Source organism: Helianthus annuus, chromosome 9, assembly GCF_002127325.2.
Source record: "Helianthus annuus cultivar XRQ/B chromosome 9, HanXRQr2.0-SUNRISE, whole genome shotgun sequence".
Classification (NCBI taxonomy): Eukaryota; Viridiplantae; Streptophyta; class Magnoliopsida; order Asterales; family Asteraceae; genus Helianthus; species Helianthus annuus.
Window position 1 is genome coordinate 4,217,651 of NC_035441.2, and position 17,757 is coordinate 4,235,407.

At 37.6% G+C, this 17,757-nt stretch overlaps 1 pseudogene; it reads left to right on the forward strand.

Annotated features, from left to right (window-relative positions):
• Positions 1-11,114: 11,114 nt before the first annotated feature.
• On the forward strand, positions 11,115-16,305 carry LOC110875172 (annotated as a pseudogene).
• Positions 16,306-17,757: the final 1,452 nt, after the last annotated feature.

The window sequence follows — 17,757 nt, forward strand, 5'->3', positions numbered from 1 at the left end:
TTCAGGTTTTATTTCCGAACTAGTGATTTCCGATGGAGTATCCAACGGAACCGTACAATTTCTTATTCGATAATAGTTTACTTTCCTGAAGCAGGCAAGAAGTTGTTGCTTGCTTTGTCCAATGAATTCCCGTTAAAAGTAGTGTCTAAATTTTCATTTGTTTTTGTTACGTTTACATCCCCCGCCAATGGTTCATTTTATAGACCTACATGTTCTTTTGGTGGTAAATGTTGGTACTGTGAGATTAAATATATTATTAATGTAATATTTAATCTTGTAGCCTTTATAATCATTTATATTATATTAGATCAAAATATATTAATAACCTATTAATAATTAGTTGGTAATTGTTGATGGACCATATTACCCTTATTAACTAATTAGGTTTCCTCTTGGGTGTATAAATAAGGGTATTATTAGAGAGTTTAAGGGTTACACAAATTACACAATCAAAAACCCACATAACATCAATTTTCGTCTCTCTCCCCATAACCGAAATCAACCCTACTTTCGGTTCTTCACCATCATCACCTTACACCCTAAGGAGGAACCAGATCATCCTGACAATTATGTCGAACTCTATGGCTGCATCTCTGACTGGATTCTCTACCGGCCTGTCTGCTGTAACAGGTATGTTATTCATGTTTTCCATTATGTTTAAACAGAACTGATCCAACATGTGGTATCAGAGCATATGTTGATAAATCAGTTCTGGTTTTGTATCCATTATTCTGGGATCAAAAATCTGGAAAACGGAAGTTTTTTTTAAGCTTTAAAATCAAAACTGTTTTCGAGTTCTAATGAGCCGAAATCACTGTTTTCGGAAAAATATGTTTAATAATTTTTTGACTCGAAACCATAAATGGGATAATAATATCCGAAATCTGTTAACTGAGATCATAAAATTTAGATTTCGGAACCCAGAATCATGTTTTATTTTTTTTAGGGTTCATCATAATGTTCTAAGATAAAACTCGAAAATTCCCTAAATTTTGGAATATAATTCAGATAAGTGGGTGTTTTTACTGTTTTGATCTTAATTTTATCTATTAAAGTTTTCAAAAACTGTTAAAGAGATAATCAGTTATTATTTACGAAATCTTTTGATAATTTAGATCAGCAATAAAACAGGAAACACTATCCCACAATCCCTAAAACTTCGAGTTTTCAGTTATCATCACAAAACAGCTGTTAACAGGGATTCGAGACCATCAGACTGCGAATCGAGATCATCAGATCTCGACTCGAGACCACAAGGTCTCGACTCAAAATCATAAAGGCTCTCAAATCTTTACAACTCGAGACAAGGGTCTCGACTCGAGACCTTAAGGTTGCGACTCGAGACCATAAAGCTACAACTCGAGACCAAGGTTGCGACTCGAGACCATAAGGTCATAACTCGAGACCATAAGGTTGCGACTCGAGACCATAAAGCTACAACTCGAGACTAAGGTTGAGACTCGAGACCTCATAATTAAATCGAGATCTCAAAACTCAGTCGAGACCTAACTCGAGACCATGACTCGAGACCTCACTCGAGACCTCACTCGAGACCTCATCACCTTAGGCTGTTAGTTCGATCCGCGCTAACAGGTGGTTTGCTATTAAATACTTGGTTTTGTTAACACTTAATTAATTAATCAGAATCAGATAATTTTTACAAAACCAAAATAGCTTTGCTTGAATGAGCTTCTGATGTATTAGTTCTGGCCAAAGCTGATTTAATACATCTATTTATTGTTCAAGTATTATGAAAGCTATGTTGAGTATGCATTACAAACGTGAAATGTCTTAATTCTGGCCAAAGCTGATTTAATTCATTTATGTTTAGCATGCTTGACAAGTGCATAACTAAAGTGATTGTCTCATTTCTGGCCAAAGCTGATTTGTCACATTACTTTGCACACATACTTGAATGATTACACTTCTGGCCAAAGCTGATTTGTCTTTGTTTAAGTAGAATTTTTAACTAAGTCTATTATTTTGATGTTAGTAATAGACATTATCACAGCTTCATAATTAAAATGGTCATTATTTATGCCTGCCTTAGTATCACAAGCCCATTAGATCACATTAGGACTTCTTTCTTAGTATCATAACTTGCTCATCTTATTTCCACTATCAGCACCCAATTGCGGCATTCCACCTTTGACTGGTGATAACTTTGCTGCATGGAAGGATGCTCTCATGCTTACGCTTGGGCTGCTGGACTTTGATTATGCTTTAAGAGAGAATAAGCCAGCGGACCTTACCGCTACAAGTACTGCTGCTGAGCAGATAGTCCATGATAAATGGACTAGGTGTAACCGCATGTCTCTCATGTTCATGAAGCAGTCCATTCATAACTCAATCAGAGGAGCCATTCCTGATTCTGAAGATGCTAAAACCTATTTGGCTTCCGTGGAGGATCAATTCAAGGGAACATCAAAAGCACACGCTAGCACTCTTATCCTCAAGCTGGTGACAACTAAGTATGATGGGAGGAGCGGCATTCGCGAGCACATCATGATGATGCATGACATGGCCAATAAGCTGAAGGGCCTAGAAATGGAGATCAGTGATGGTTTTCTTGTTCACTTCATCATCACTTCGCTTCCTTCGTCCTATGAAGCATTCAAGATCAATTACAACACTCAGAAGGACAAATGGACGATGAGTGAGCTGATCACTATGTGCGTGCAGGAGGAAGAGCGTATGAAGATGGATCGCACTACTGATGTTGCAAACTTCACCACCTCCAGCTCAAAGAAGAGGAAGCACAATTATCAAAGAAAGGATGCTTCTAAGGTTCAAAAGCCAAATCCAAATCCTAATACAAGTGCACCTTCCAGCTCTAAGAGCTCCTTAGGAAAACCCTATTGCAAGTTCTGTAAAAAGGCAGGACATAAGCAAAAGGAATGCCCTGACTTCAAGGAGTGGCTGGCTAAGAAAGGTAATGATTTTTTCATGATACTTGAGTCCTTTAATTTAAATGTTCCGGCTAATTCTTGGTGGTTTGATTCTGGTTCTATGGTTCATGTTACCAATTCACTTCGGGGTTTCCTTACAATCCGGAAGCTGGGAAGAAACCAAAGAACACTTAAAGTTGGGGATGATCGGGAGTTAGAAGTGAAGGCCATAGGAACATTACAATTATTTTTGAAAACTGGTTTATGTATTAAACTTTATGATACCTTATATGTTCCTAAGGTAACTCGGAACCTTGTATCAGGACCAAAGTTAGACATGGACGGTTTTGTCGTTTCTCATGGTCATCGCAAACTCTCTATTCTCTAAGATTCCGTTGTTTATGGTACTGGCATTCTGGATGGTGGTCTTTATATATTAGAACTAGTTGATAATTTTTCCAAATCTTTGTTGTCATATAATATAAATGAATCACTCAGAAAGATGGAAAAGAAACAAATTCGAGACTTAGAGACTTCATCTGTGGCATCAACGTTTAGGCCACATCTCAAGAGAACGATTAAATCATCTCATAAAGGATGAAGTCTTACCTCCTCTCGATTTCACTGATTTTGGAACATGTGTCAAATGTCTTAAAGGCAAAATGACATCAGCGAATAAGAAAGGTGCCACTAGGAGCTCTAATTTATTAGAACTCATTCACACTGACATTAGTGGTCCCTATCAAATCGCTGGCATCACAGGACATACTTCATTTATCACTTTCATTGATGATTATTCTCATTACATGTACTTGTATCTTATAAAGGAAAAGTCTGAATCTCTTACAACTTTTAAAGATTATAAAGCTGAAGTTGAAAAGCAATTAGATCGTCAGATTAAAGTTGTGAGATCAGACAGAGGCGGTGAATATTATGGAAGACATACTGATGTGGGTCAAGCTCCTGGTCCATTTTATGAGTTTTGTAAGGGCCAGGGGATTGTGAACCAATACACCATGCCTGGTACACCTCAGCAGAATGGTGTCACTGAACGAAGAAATCGTACCCTTATGAACATGGTGCGCTGTATGTTAGCCAACACTAATTTACCATTATTCCTCTGGACAGAAGCGTTAAAAGTAGTTGTTCATATACTCAATAGAGTTCCTTCTAAGTCTTTCCCTAAAACTCCTTATGAACTTTGGACAGGAAGGAAACCGAGTCTTAAATATATGAAAGTATGGGGCTGCATTGCTGAAGCAAAACTCTATAATCCTTTCCTAAGGAAACTTGACCCTAAAACAGTTACCTGCTTCTTTATCGGGTATCCTGATCATTCAAAGGGTTATCGTTTCTATTGTCCTTCCCATGTCACCCGTATTGTTGAAACCAAGCGTGCTGCGTTCCAGGAGGATTTCAAAGTCAGTGGGAGCAGTACCAACCCTTACGAAGAATTGCAAGAAGTACAAGACGCGGGGGGGAGAGACTCGTCGCTTACCATTACTCCGTTTACTCCTCTTGTACCCCATGCAACTGCACCTGAAGCCACTGCACAAACTCCATCTCCACTACCAAAACCCATTATACCTCATAACGAAGGCACATCAAACGCTCAAAACCAAGACAACGCTGAACCCGAAAATCAACTCAGGAGGTCATCTAGGCAGAGACGGGCTACTAATTGGGATGATTACGTTACCTACCTGACCGAAATGGATGCTGGAAAGCTCAATCATCCTATCTCTTATAATGAAGCCATTAGCAGTGATCAGTCTTCTGAATGGAACAAAGCAATGATTGATGAGCTTGAATCCATGAAGAAAAATGACGTTTGGGATTTGGTAGAATTACCCAACGGTGTCAAACCTGTAGGTTGTAAATGGGTGTTCAAAACAAAACTGGATCCGAATGGGAACGTTGAACGCTATAAAGCGAGATTGTTGCAAAGGGCTACACTCAGAAAGAGGGAATTGATTATCAAGAGACGTTCTCACCTGTCTCTCGTAAAGATTCATTAAGGATCGTTATGGCCCTAGTAGCTCATTTTGATTTAGAGCTACATCAGATGGACGTCAAAACTGATTTCCTTAACGTAGACTTAGACGAAGATGTTTACATGAAACAACCTGAAGGCTTTAAACCTGAAGGTCAGGAGCATCTAGTCTGTAAGTTGAAGAAATCCATTTACGGGTTAAAACAAGCATCACGTCAACGGTATCTCAAGTTTGATGAAGTCATGAAGAGGCAAGGTTTTATGAAGAATCAAGTAGATCAATGCACCTACCTCAAGATGAGTGGGAGTAACTTTACTATACTTGTCCTTTACGTAGATGATATTCTATTGGCAAGTAATAGTTTAGACATGTTGCATGAGTCGAAGCGGTTACTCTCGCATAACTTCGACATGAAGGATCTCGGAGATGCTTCTTACGTCATTGGCATCGAAATTCACCGAGATAGACACAAAGGGATCTTAGGATTGTCTCAAAAGACTTACATAGATCGCGTCCTTACACGTTACAACATGCAACAGTGCAAACCCTCCGTCGCTCCAGTAGTTAAGGGAGATGTTTTCGGTTCATTCCAGTGTCCGACAACAGAGGTTGAAAAGGAGCAAATGAGCCAGATACCTTACGCGTCAGTAGTCGGGAGCCTGATGTATGCTCAAGTCTGTACTCGCCCAGATATCGCTTATATTGCTGGAATGCTAGGCCGTTATCAGACTAATCCTGGCCTAGATCACTGGAAAGCAGCTAAGAAGGTCCTCAGATATCTGCAAGGGACGAAAGACTATAAACTGACTTATAGAAGAAGTGATCATTTAGAAGTGGTAGGTTATTCTGATTCTGACTTTGCCAAATGCAAAGATGCCAAGAAATCCACTTCGGGCTACATCTTTATGTTAGCAGGCGGACCTATCTCATGGAAGAGTCATAAACAACAGTTAACTACAACTTCCACAATGATGGCAGAATACATCGCTGTTTACAACGCAACCTGTCATGGAATGTTGCTTAGAAATCTGATCACTGGACTCAAAATCGTTAATTCCATTTCTAGACCATTGAAGCTTTACTGTGATAACTCAGCTGTCGTTAGTTTCTCGAACAGTAACAGTTCGACTGGAGCTGGTTTATATCTCGATACAAAATATTTGTTCGTACGTGAACGAGTTGAGGAAAATAATCTTTGTATTGAGTATATTAGTACTAAAGATATGCTTGCGGATCCGATGACTAAAGGTCTCCCACCTAAAGTTTTCGAAGAACATGTATCGAATATGGGACTTACTAAAGACCTTATTTAATAGCATATTGTACTGGCTTATGTTTTAATTAATAAAATTTCCTCAGTTTGATTTTGTATGTCTCTAACATATGTTCTGCCGATGTAATGACATATAGACAAATATAAATACAAATCAGACGCTAAAGGGCTTATACATATTTTGATCGTAACTATTAGGTTTTAAATTGAGGCTATAGTATGACTAATGGGGGTCCTGAGTCGAATAATGATTCAACGGCTGTATTTCTCTGCTATAGTTCTTGGTTTAAAGCTAAAATGAGTGTTAACTCCTGGCCAGGCTTACCTAATACACATGATAAATTATTACTCGGCTAAGTGGAAGAATGTGAGATTAAATATATTATTAATGTAATATTTAATCTTGTAGCCTTTATAATCATTTATATTATATTATATCAAAATATATTAATAACCTATTAATAATTAGTTGGTAATTGTTGATGGACCATATTACCCTTATTAACTAATTAGGTTTCCTCTTGGGTGTATAAATAAGGGGATTATTAGAGAGTTTAAGGGTTACACAAATTACACAATCAAAAACCCTCATAACATCAATTTTCGTCTCTCTCCCCATAACCGAAATCAACCGTACTTTCGGTTCTTGACCATCATCACCTTACACCCTAAGGAGGAACTAGATCAGATCATCCTGACAATTATGTCGAACTCTATGGCTGCATCTCTGACTGGATTCTCTACCGGCCTGTCTGCTGTAACAGGTATGTTATTCATGTTTTCCATTATGTTTAAACAGAACTGATCAAACAGGTACTGGTCTCCGAAATAAAAATACTACTTTGTTTTGTGAGGGGTGTAAACGAGCCGGGCTGAGCTTGAGCACGATTAGGCTCGAGCTCAGCTCGTTATGTTTTTATGAAGCTCGAGCTCGGCTCGGTTCGAGCCTAATTCTTTAAGCTTGAGTTCGGTTCGAACTATTTTGAGAACAACCTTAAACAAACTTAAAGTTCGGCTAGAGCTTACTTAAACGAGCCAAAGCTCGGCTTGAGCTCGGCTCATTACTGTTATCATCATTATTATATAGTTGAAAAAAAAACTAAAATTTTGTATGTTCGTTTAGGCTCGCGAGTCTAAACGAGCTTTGTATTTCAGGTTCGAGTTCGGGCTCGATAACAAAACCAGCTCTATTTCAGGCTCGAGCTCGCGCTCGTTAAGACTCGGATCAGTTGAGTTTTTAACCGAGCCGATCATCTGTAGTTCTTGAGTCTAGGGTTATTTACACACCTAGTTTTGCTGTTTATACACCGTAAATCACCTAGGAAACAAAGATGCAGTGTTAAGGTGGTCTCTGGAATCTTCGTTTTTGTTTGAGCTTACCCACACAGGCAAAGAAGTTCACATATGAAAAGGAAGTTAAATAGTCCACAAACGAGCGTAATATTTCTTTTTGTTTGAGCTTACCCATGGACACCTAGCGACTCATATATCTTAACAAGTTATTGTGATTACCAACATAGTTCATTAACAATTCAACGTGCCAATTAAATTTAATCTATTTTAAGTTTACCCCATTTGAAAATGTTGTTACCTAATTATCATAAGTTATGTTAGTTGTTTTAGTTTACAATGTACGTGCTTTTGAAATATGACGTGTTAATATGTATATAAGTGTAGCTTATTTTTATGTGTGTACGTGTTAGTTTGTAAAATAAGTATGTATCTTATAACACGAATAGAAAAATAAATAATGTGTTCTAAAATTATATTCTTAAATATATTGCATTATATGTATATGTTGCACATGCAATTAGGTTTTTTGGCAGTGAAGGGGTTTAGGTTTTTTCGTATTAATACATATGTGTAGAACTGATTTTGTTTTTTTAAATAGTCTTATTATACATTAAAAACAACAAAAGTTTGTAGAAATAAAAAAAAAAAAACTGGTGTTTTTTAGCCTTTTTTATTAGTTGGGGGTGGGGGGTGTTAGGTTTTTTCGTATTAATGACTTTTTTTTTGAAAAAAAAGTTTTTTATACATTAAAAACAGCAAAAGTTTGTAGAAATAAAAAAAAAAAACTGGTGTTTTTTTAGGTTTTTTAGTTTTCTTATTTAAATGAGTTTTTAGAGAGAGAGAGAGAGAGAGAGAATTACACGAGTTGTCACTACTAGGAAATACACTCCTCTTGACACGCGAACAATGACACGCACATATTTTATGACATTCAAAAGCGTATGTCAAGAAAAAATGTCATGGTTTACAAAATTTAATAAATCCATGACATTCTTTTTTGTGTGTCATGTTTTTAGCGTCATAACAAAAACAAGATTTATTTTGACACTCAAATAATGACACACGCTCATTTATGACATGCAAAAGTGGCTGTCAAGAAAAAAAATGTCATGCTTTTACTAAATTCAATATATTTTTTTTGAAAGGTAAATTCACTATATTTATGACACATTTTTTTGTGTGTCATCGTTTTAGCGTCATAAAAAAATAAGATCTATTTTGACATGCGATTAATGACACACGCTTATTTTATGATATTTAAATGTGTGTCAAGAAAAAAATGTCATGGTTGTATAAAATTTAATAAATTTATGAAACAGTTTTTGTGTGTGATCTATTTAGCGTCATAAAAAATTATATAAACATAAGGGTTAATTTCATATAGGAGTTATTGTTTATGTAATATGGACATCATGGTTAATTTCCAATAGAAAATCATGGGGATAACTTGAAAACTGTTAAAGAGAAAAAAATGTACGAACTTGTGAAGAAGCTACTACAAATTTGATCATATTAAAATTATTTCATGGTTTTTTTGGCCTTTCTGGATTGTGTTGTTTATTATTTTTTCATTATCACACAGGACTTGTGAAATTAGTTGATGTGTGCAAAATTATACACATTATTTATATCAATTTTCCTCAACTAATACAATTTTTATAACAAATCCATTCGGTTTGATACTTAATTATTCTTAACATGGATTTGTAGGTTTGAACGATGAATTGGTCCAAACAAACGAAAAATGTCGAGAAAACATGCACAATTCAGAATCCAAACAAAACTGGAATGAAGCACCAGGTCCGATAAAGGGATGAAGCAACGAGGTCCGATAAGGGAATGAAGTAACAAGGTCCGAAAAAGAAATGTTAAGTGAACAAAAGAAAAACGAAGAAGAAAAGAGTACGGGTCAAAAGCCAAGACAAGACAAGAAAATAAAAAGAATTAAAAGATCCTGACAAACCTTATGGGTTGTAAACAACACTTACAGCCCATAAAGACAGCCAGACAATGAATCGACACAAGAATCAGAGTAGGCCTGACACCTATGGAGCATAGACTAGATCCTTACGGGTCATAAAGAAAACTTACGACCCATAAAAGTTTGTCGGTGGACAAAAAAGTCTTTGTCGGCGCCAACAACTCCCGAAAAACCCAGGCTCAGGATGACGAAATCTGAATAAAATAACCTTTACGGGGCATAATTAATACTTACGACCCATAAAGGTTGTCGGTGGCAGGCAAATCCCCATAAAATCCAGAAAAAAGTCAAGATCTCTAAAAAAGCAACCTTTATGGCTTGTAAAAATACTTACGACCCGTAAAGGATCCCAGATGTTTGCCTATAAATAGCAGCCCCGGGGATTTCAGCAAAAAGCACACGATCTCTTCATTTCTTTTCTTAATTTTCTGCCCCTTTTCACTTAATAAGTCATTAGGGATGTCCTAAGAGTCTTGAGGATGTTCTAACACACCTCGGGAGTTCCAAAATACTTCCCGAACGACGTACGAGTCTTATGACTCAACTTTGTAAGTTTACTTTCATTATGTTTGTTATGTTAATTAGTATGTTAGGCTAATTAAATATTAGTTTCAACGCTTAGGCTCTGTTTTGTACCTTTGATTTGAATATTGTGAAATAATTATGGGATTTTATTGTTGAACGGTTTCGTTTGTATAATTTCTCGAACTTTAAATCTAAGACTTTGTCAATGATTCAAATTAGTTTGTTAATGAACTTGATCATTTTGTTAATACACTAATGACGTTCTTCAAGATAAAAGTGTGTCTATAATTTAATCTTGATACCAGAGGAACCATTAACGGTTTTGTGTTTGTCTATGAATTCAATTTCGTTAAAGAAATTATACAATGTGTTTTAGTATTCCGAACAACGTGAATAGTAAATCATAACTAATAGTTTCATCACATGCAACTCGCACATTAAGATCCGAATGGCGTGAGCTTAAAGTAGCGAGTTGGCTCTAATCAACGAACTGCGATTGGTTAGACACAGATGGAGGGAACGTCCGAACGGCGTGACGTTTAGTATTGATACAAACCATTTAATAAAAAGAATCATTGCACCATAATTATTAATGATCATAAATCGAATTAAAATACGAAACATCATATGTGTTGAAACTATTTTACTAAATCTAATTTCTTTACATTTATCGCTTTATTTCTTAATCCATCGTCAATTATTTATGTTGTTCAATTATTTATGTTACTGCTAACTAGTTTGCACTTACTTAATTTTTAGTTAATTAATCATCCCCCTCCTGTTACGAATACCCGTTCTAAATCGTCCTTGGCTATAAGACTGTTAATCCGCATTCCCTTTGGACACGAACCTTACTTCCACTCATACTATCCATATTAGTGTCTAACGTAGTAAGTTCACAAATATAAATTTATTTGCTGGATTTGACACCTATCAAATTGGCGCCGTTTCCGGGGAGTTGCGGAAAAAATTTAACTTTTTATGCCAAGATCCTTAAGAACTGGTAAACCACGAAGCTAGCAAATCCTTCAAGCTCTAACCAATCACCACCGGTTATTGACATTTGGGAAAGCATTTCCTTGTCAAGCGATTCCGAAACCGAATCATCTTCTACCCCCAAAACACCTAACTCGTCTTCATCACATTCCACCCAAAACCCAATGGTGCTCACAAACCAAAACGAACGAACCTTTCGACAATGGGCGACCCATGATGTAACCCAACAACCCCTTTGTATCAGTTTTCTTGATATGGAGAATTTTGAGCTAAAATCAGGCCTTATCCATTTATTACCAACTTTTCGAGGCCTAGAAAATGAAGATCCACACAAATTTCTCAAAGAATTCCACGTTATTTATTCTGGAATGAAACCACACAATGTCACAGAAGATCAAATAAAACTTAGGGCATTCCCCTTCGCTTTGCAAGATTCAACCAAAGAATGGTTGTACTACTTACCCCCAGGGTCTGTGACAACCTGGAATGATCTTGCAAGGTTATTCCTTGACAAATACTTCCCTGAAGTAAAAGCGTCAATTCTTCGTAGAGAAATCATAGGAATCAAACAAGCAAAAAGAGAGCCTCTACATGCTTACTGGGAAAGGTTCACGAAGCTGTGCGCCAGACGCCCTCAACATGGTATCTCAGAGCATCAATTACTTCAATACTTCTGTGAAGGATTATCGCCAATAGAGAGACGTCTGCTAAATGCCTCTAGTGTAGGATCTCTAATCGATAAGACTCCAACTCAAATCAGATCCCTAATCAATTCAATAGCAGAAGACACCAAACACTCAGCACACGAAGAAGAATGGTATATAGATATACCACATGAAGTGAAAGAAGTGAGCACCCCTCACATTGAGACTCAACTCGCTGAGCTAACAAAGGAAGTTATGATGCTTACGAAAGACAAAGGAACTGAAGCAACCCTTCGAGCTTATGGAATATGCCAACAAACGGGACATTCCACTGATATATGCTCAATGCTGCAAGAATATACTGAAGAAGCAAAAGCAATTGGCGGATACCCAGGACAAAACACAAGACAGTACGACCAACCACGAGGAAATCAAAACTGAGGACACCCTCCCAACTTCGGATACCAACAAAGACCACCTCAATATCAACCACGCCCACCATTTCCAAACCAACAAAATTTCCAACATCGTCAACAACAACAACCATTAGCACAACAACCAAGCAACTTTGGAGTGTCTTTGGAGGATATCGTGAAGAATTTGGCTACCAGCACTCAAACATTCTAGCAAGAAACAAAGGCCAGCATCAAGAATCTGGAGCAGCAGGTGACTCACCTGGCCACCTCAGTGAGCAAACTCGAATCTCAAGGAAAGATACCCATACAGACAGAGACAAATCCCAAGCACAATGCTTGTGCCATTACCTTGAGAAGTGGAAGGAAATACGATGGCCCAGAATTGCAAGAACAAGAGCAAGAGGTCACTGTTGAAAGGAAGACTGAAGAAAGGAAAAACACCTCCAAACCAAGCAAAGCAAAACCAAAATTTACTACCCCTCCTCCATTCCTATCAAGATTTCAAAGCACAAAGAAAGAGAGAGAAGATCAAGAAATCATGGAAACTTTTCGAAAAGTAGAAGTAAATATTCCCCTCCTTGATGCAATCAAACAAGTCCCTCGATATGCTAAGGTCTTAAAAGAAATTTGCACTTCAAAGAAAAAGCTTAAAGGGAATGAAACCGTCAAGGTCAATGAGAATGTTTCTGCTGTCTTACAAAAGAGACTTCCACCAAAGTGCAAGGATCCCGGTGTTTTCACTGTTCCTTGTAAACTGGGGAATCTTAGCATACCACGAGCTATGCTTGACCTTGGAGCATCCATTAATGTCCTACCATATTCCATTTTTAAAACCCTTAACGTAGGACCATTAAAAAGGACAGGAGTAGTAATTCAATTGGCTGACAAATCCACGGTCCACCCAAAAGGTGTATTAGAGGATGTGTTAGTACAAGTGAATGAACTAGTGTTTCCTGTTGACTTCTATGTCTTGGACATGGAGGATGGCGACACTTCGGACTCAAGTTCCATTTTGTTAGGAAGGCCATTCCTGAAAATCACTAAAACAAAGATTGACGTTTATAGCGGCACCCTTACCATGGAATTTGATGGTGAGATCATAAATTTCAACATTTATGATGCGATGCGATATCCAAGCGATTTCTCATCTGTGAACTGGTTAGATGTAATCGATCCTTTAACCGGTGATTATTTCGAATTATCTAACCGCAATTCTCTAGCACTAGTTTTAAACAAAAGTCTCGACAAAGAATCAACAAAAGAACTCGCTGAGAAGTTCCAAATTAAGGATGAACTGATAGAGTTGGTATCACTCATGGATACACCAACCAATCATGAAATACAGAAGCTCCAGATACCAGTTACTAATCAAAAACTCATACCATCTATCATGCAAGCACCTGAGCTAGAGTTGAAAACCTTCCCTGACCATCTCAAGTATGCATATCTTGGGGATGATGACACGTTTCCAGTAATGATATCCAACAAACTGTCAAAGGATCAAGAGGATGAACTCGTCAACATGCTCAAGCAATATAAGGAAGCAATTGGGTGGACCATTGCTGACATTAAAGGATTGAGTCCATCACTCTGTATGCATAAGATCCTCATGGAGGATGATTACAAGCCTATACGTGAAGCTCAACGAAGATTGAACCCTCCCATGATGGAAGTTGTGAAGAAGGAAATTCTGAAATTACTCGATGCAGGTATGATTTACCCAATCTCTGACAGCAAATGGGTAAGTCTGGTTCAAGTTGTGCCCAAAAAGACGGGTATTACTGTTACTCAAAATGATCAAGGTGAACTGATCCCCACTCGTGTTCAAAATGGGTGGAGGGTATGTATTGACTACAGGAAGTTGAATGCTTCCACCCGAAAAGATCACTTCCCCTTACCATTCATTGATCAAATGCTAGAAAGATTAGCAGGTAAGACTCATTACTATTGCTTAGACGGATATTCTGGCTTCCACCAAATACCCATTGCACCGGGACACCAAGAGAAGACTACATTCACGTGCCCTCTTGGCACATTTGCGTACCGGCGTATGCCATTCGGTCTTTGCAATGCACCTGCCACCTTTCAAAGGTGCATGGTAAGCATATTTTCAGATTATGTTGAGGAAATAATTGAAGTTTTCATGGATGATTTTACGGTTTATGGTAATTCCTTTAATGATTGCAAGAAATCTGACAAAATTCTAGAAAGATGCATTGAAACAAACCTTTTTTTAACTATGAAAAATGTCATTGTATGGTTGATCAAGGCATCATTTTAGGTCACGTTGTTTCTTCAAAACGTCTTGAGGTAGACAAAGACAAAAATTGATATAATTAAGTCTCTACCTTACCCTAATAGTGTCCGTGAGGTACGCTCTTTTCTTGGCCATGCAGGGTTCTACCGAAGGTTTATCAAAGATTTTTCCAAGATAAGTCGACCGATGTGTGAACTTTTGCAAAAAGATGTCGAGTTCGTGTTCTCTGAAGAATGCAAGCAAGCCTTTGACACTCTGAAGAATTTGTTGATTACCGCACCTATAATCCAACCACCAGATTGGAGCCTACCATTTGAAGTCATGTGTGATGCAAGAAATCATGCAGTAGGAGAAGTGTTAGGTCAAAGGAAAGACAAAGTGCCACATGTGATCTACTATGCCTCGAAGATCCTTGACCCAGCTCAACGCAATTACTCGACTACCAAAAAGGGTTTTTAGCTATTGTCTTCGCTTTGGAAAAGTTTAGACAATACTTATTGAGTACTAAATTAATTGTTTATTCTGATCATGCAGCTATAAGATATCTCATGACAAAGAAGGATGCGAAATCGAGACTCATTCGATGGGTACTTTTACTCCAAGAATTCGATTTGGAAAACAGAGACAAAAGTGGAAAACAGAATCTTGTAGCCGATCACCTAAGTAGGATCATCAACAATGAGGAGCCAATGCCTTTGAATGACTCATTTCCCGATGAGAATTTGTTTGATGCTCATGTGGCCACACCATGGTATGCTGACATCGTCAATTACCTGATCACGGGCTCTTTTCCCTTCGATTTGTCTCGTGCTCAAAAGGAAAAAATCAAGAAGGAGTTGAAATATTATGTTTGGGATGAGCCATTCCTTTGGAAATATGGTGCTGATCAGGTAATCAGAAGATGCGTCGACATGAGCGAGGTACCTTCTATTTTAGATTTTTGCCACACACAAGCTTGTGGAGGACATTTTGGTCCAAGACGTACAGCATATAAAGTACTTGAATCTAGTTTTTATTGGCCTAGTGTATTTTTGGATGCATATATGTTTTTCAAATCTTGTGAAAAGTGTCAAAAGACTGGGAATTTAAGATCAAAAGATCAAATGCCTCTCACGCCCATCTTGGTGTGTGAAATTTTTGATGTGTGGGGCATGGACTTCATGGGCCCCTTCCCATCTTCATTTGGTAACACTTACATACTTTTGGCAGTGGATTACGTTTCTAAATGGGTAGAAGCAATGGCCACGAAAACTAACGATGCTAGATTTGTTGCAGATTTTATCAAATCTAACATTTTTAGCAGATTCGGAATGCCAGAAGCATTTATCAGTGATAGAGGAACACATTTTCGTAACCGAACAATTGAAGCCCTTTTCAAGAAATATGGGGTTGCACATCTACAGTTTACCATCCACAAACAAATCGACAAGAGGAGGTATCAAATCGAGAAATCAAATCAATCCTAGAAAAGACAGTGAATCCAAACCGAAAGGATTGGAGTCTACGATTAGAAGATGCACTGTGGGCATACCGCACTGCTTACAAAACACCAATAGGTATGTCACCCTATCGCCTTGTATTTGGAAAAGCTTGTCATCTTCCTGTTGAATTAGAGCACATAGCATTTTGGGCCGTCAAACAATTCAACATGAAGATGGACGAAGCAGGAGTTCATCGTAAGTTGCAACTTCAAGAGTTAGAGGAAATTCGTAACGATGCTTATGAAAACTCCCGAATTTACAAAGACAAAACCAAAGCATTTCATGATAGGGCAAACACACGAAAAACGTTCACTGTAGGTCAAAAGGTTTTGTTATTCTCGTCTAAACTTAAGTTGTTTCCTGGAAAATTACGGTCCAGATGGGTCGGGCTGTTTGTTGTTACTAATGTTTTTCCCTTTGGTTCAGTAGAAATTACAAGTGAGAAAACAGGGAAAACATTCAAGGTGAACGGGCATCGTTTGAAGTTATTTTATGAAGGGTTCCAAAAAGTAAACAATGATGTGATGGAACTGGAAAACCCGACATATACGAACTGACTAAAAGCGTGGCTACGTCTAGCCAAAGACATTAAAGAAGGGCATTGTACAGTTTTAGTTTATTTTATTTATTTTTTGCGTGAAATGTTATATTAACCTTTATCCATTAGTTCCAAAGTTGAGAATCGAAAAGCGTCAAATGTGTCAGGAAATAGGCCAGCAACATTTTAGATTTTTAAAAAACATGGGTCGTCAAATATAAATGTGGGGATGATGGATTGCAGACCTTAACCAATATAATGAGATTTCAAAAAAAATAAAAAAAAGTAATGGGATTTACAACAGGTTACTTGACAATTTATGACCTATAAAAACAAAAGAGAAAAATAATAGAGAAAGCCTTCACATAAGTGAAGGGTTTTCTTTCAGCACCACTTTGCACCCTATTTCACACACATTCAACTGAACCAAGCATAAAACCCTCTTCCAAAATTCGATTCCAACTACCAGCACTTAATCAAAGGTTGTCTATCATGTTTTTATCTATAATATGTGATTTTCCACGTAATCTGATGAGTCGGTTTTGCTGAAATAAGCCATCTAGGGTTTCTGTTAGCAGTATTTGTCAACAGGGGAACTTTATGGGTCGTAAGTATTGGCATCTCTATAGTTACGACCCGTAAGAGTTCCCTGGCTGTCAAACTTTATGGGTCTAACTTTGTTAGCACTCTTTGTAACAACTCTCATTAAAATCCGTAATTAGAATAATGATTACTCAATAAGGAAATCCTAATTGAGACACCCAAGTAAATCTGCACTAACCCTAAAATTTTCGAAACAATCGGAATCATGATCAGGGCCCCTAAAACTCAGGGGGGTTAAACCCTAATCGATATTATCCTCTGAATTCGTTGTCTGAATTGAATTAAACAAAACTGTCAACTCACCCAAGCTACTGGACACGAAACCTACCCTACCCTAAATTGACATCCCAGGCGATACGCGGGAGGTGCCACGAATTCTTCCGCGATACGCGGGAGATGCAAATTTTCAGTATAAATAGAGGGCCTTGGGACTTGAATCTGGAAGTTGAAACGACGGCCAAACGCTTTCTGTACATCGAGTTATCACACTTATACTATAATTAAACACACACACTGCTTTCGAATTGCTGCCGCAAAACAGGGTAATCACTCGATCGCTATTACGATTCATTTTCCGAGATCAATATATCCAATGGATGTTTAAGTGCCGCCCACATAGGGTTATACTTTGTCGTTCGTCGTTAAATCGATGAATGTTTAAGTATTGCACTTTGTCGTTCGTTGTGAGAATTTGATCTCGTGAGTTATCGTGACTGCTGTATTGATCACTAACCCGGTTTTGTGTGCATTATTATTGAAATTAGGTTAACAAGGCTAAATCATATTCTGTCCGTATTAAATCTGCAATGTGAGTCATTCTCCTTTTATAAACTCTTTTCTCACAGTTGTGAGTCATTCTTCTTTTTAT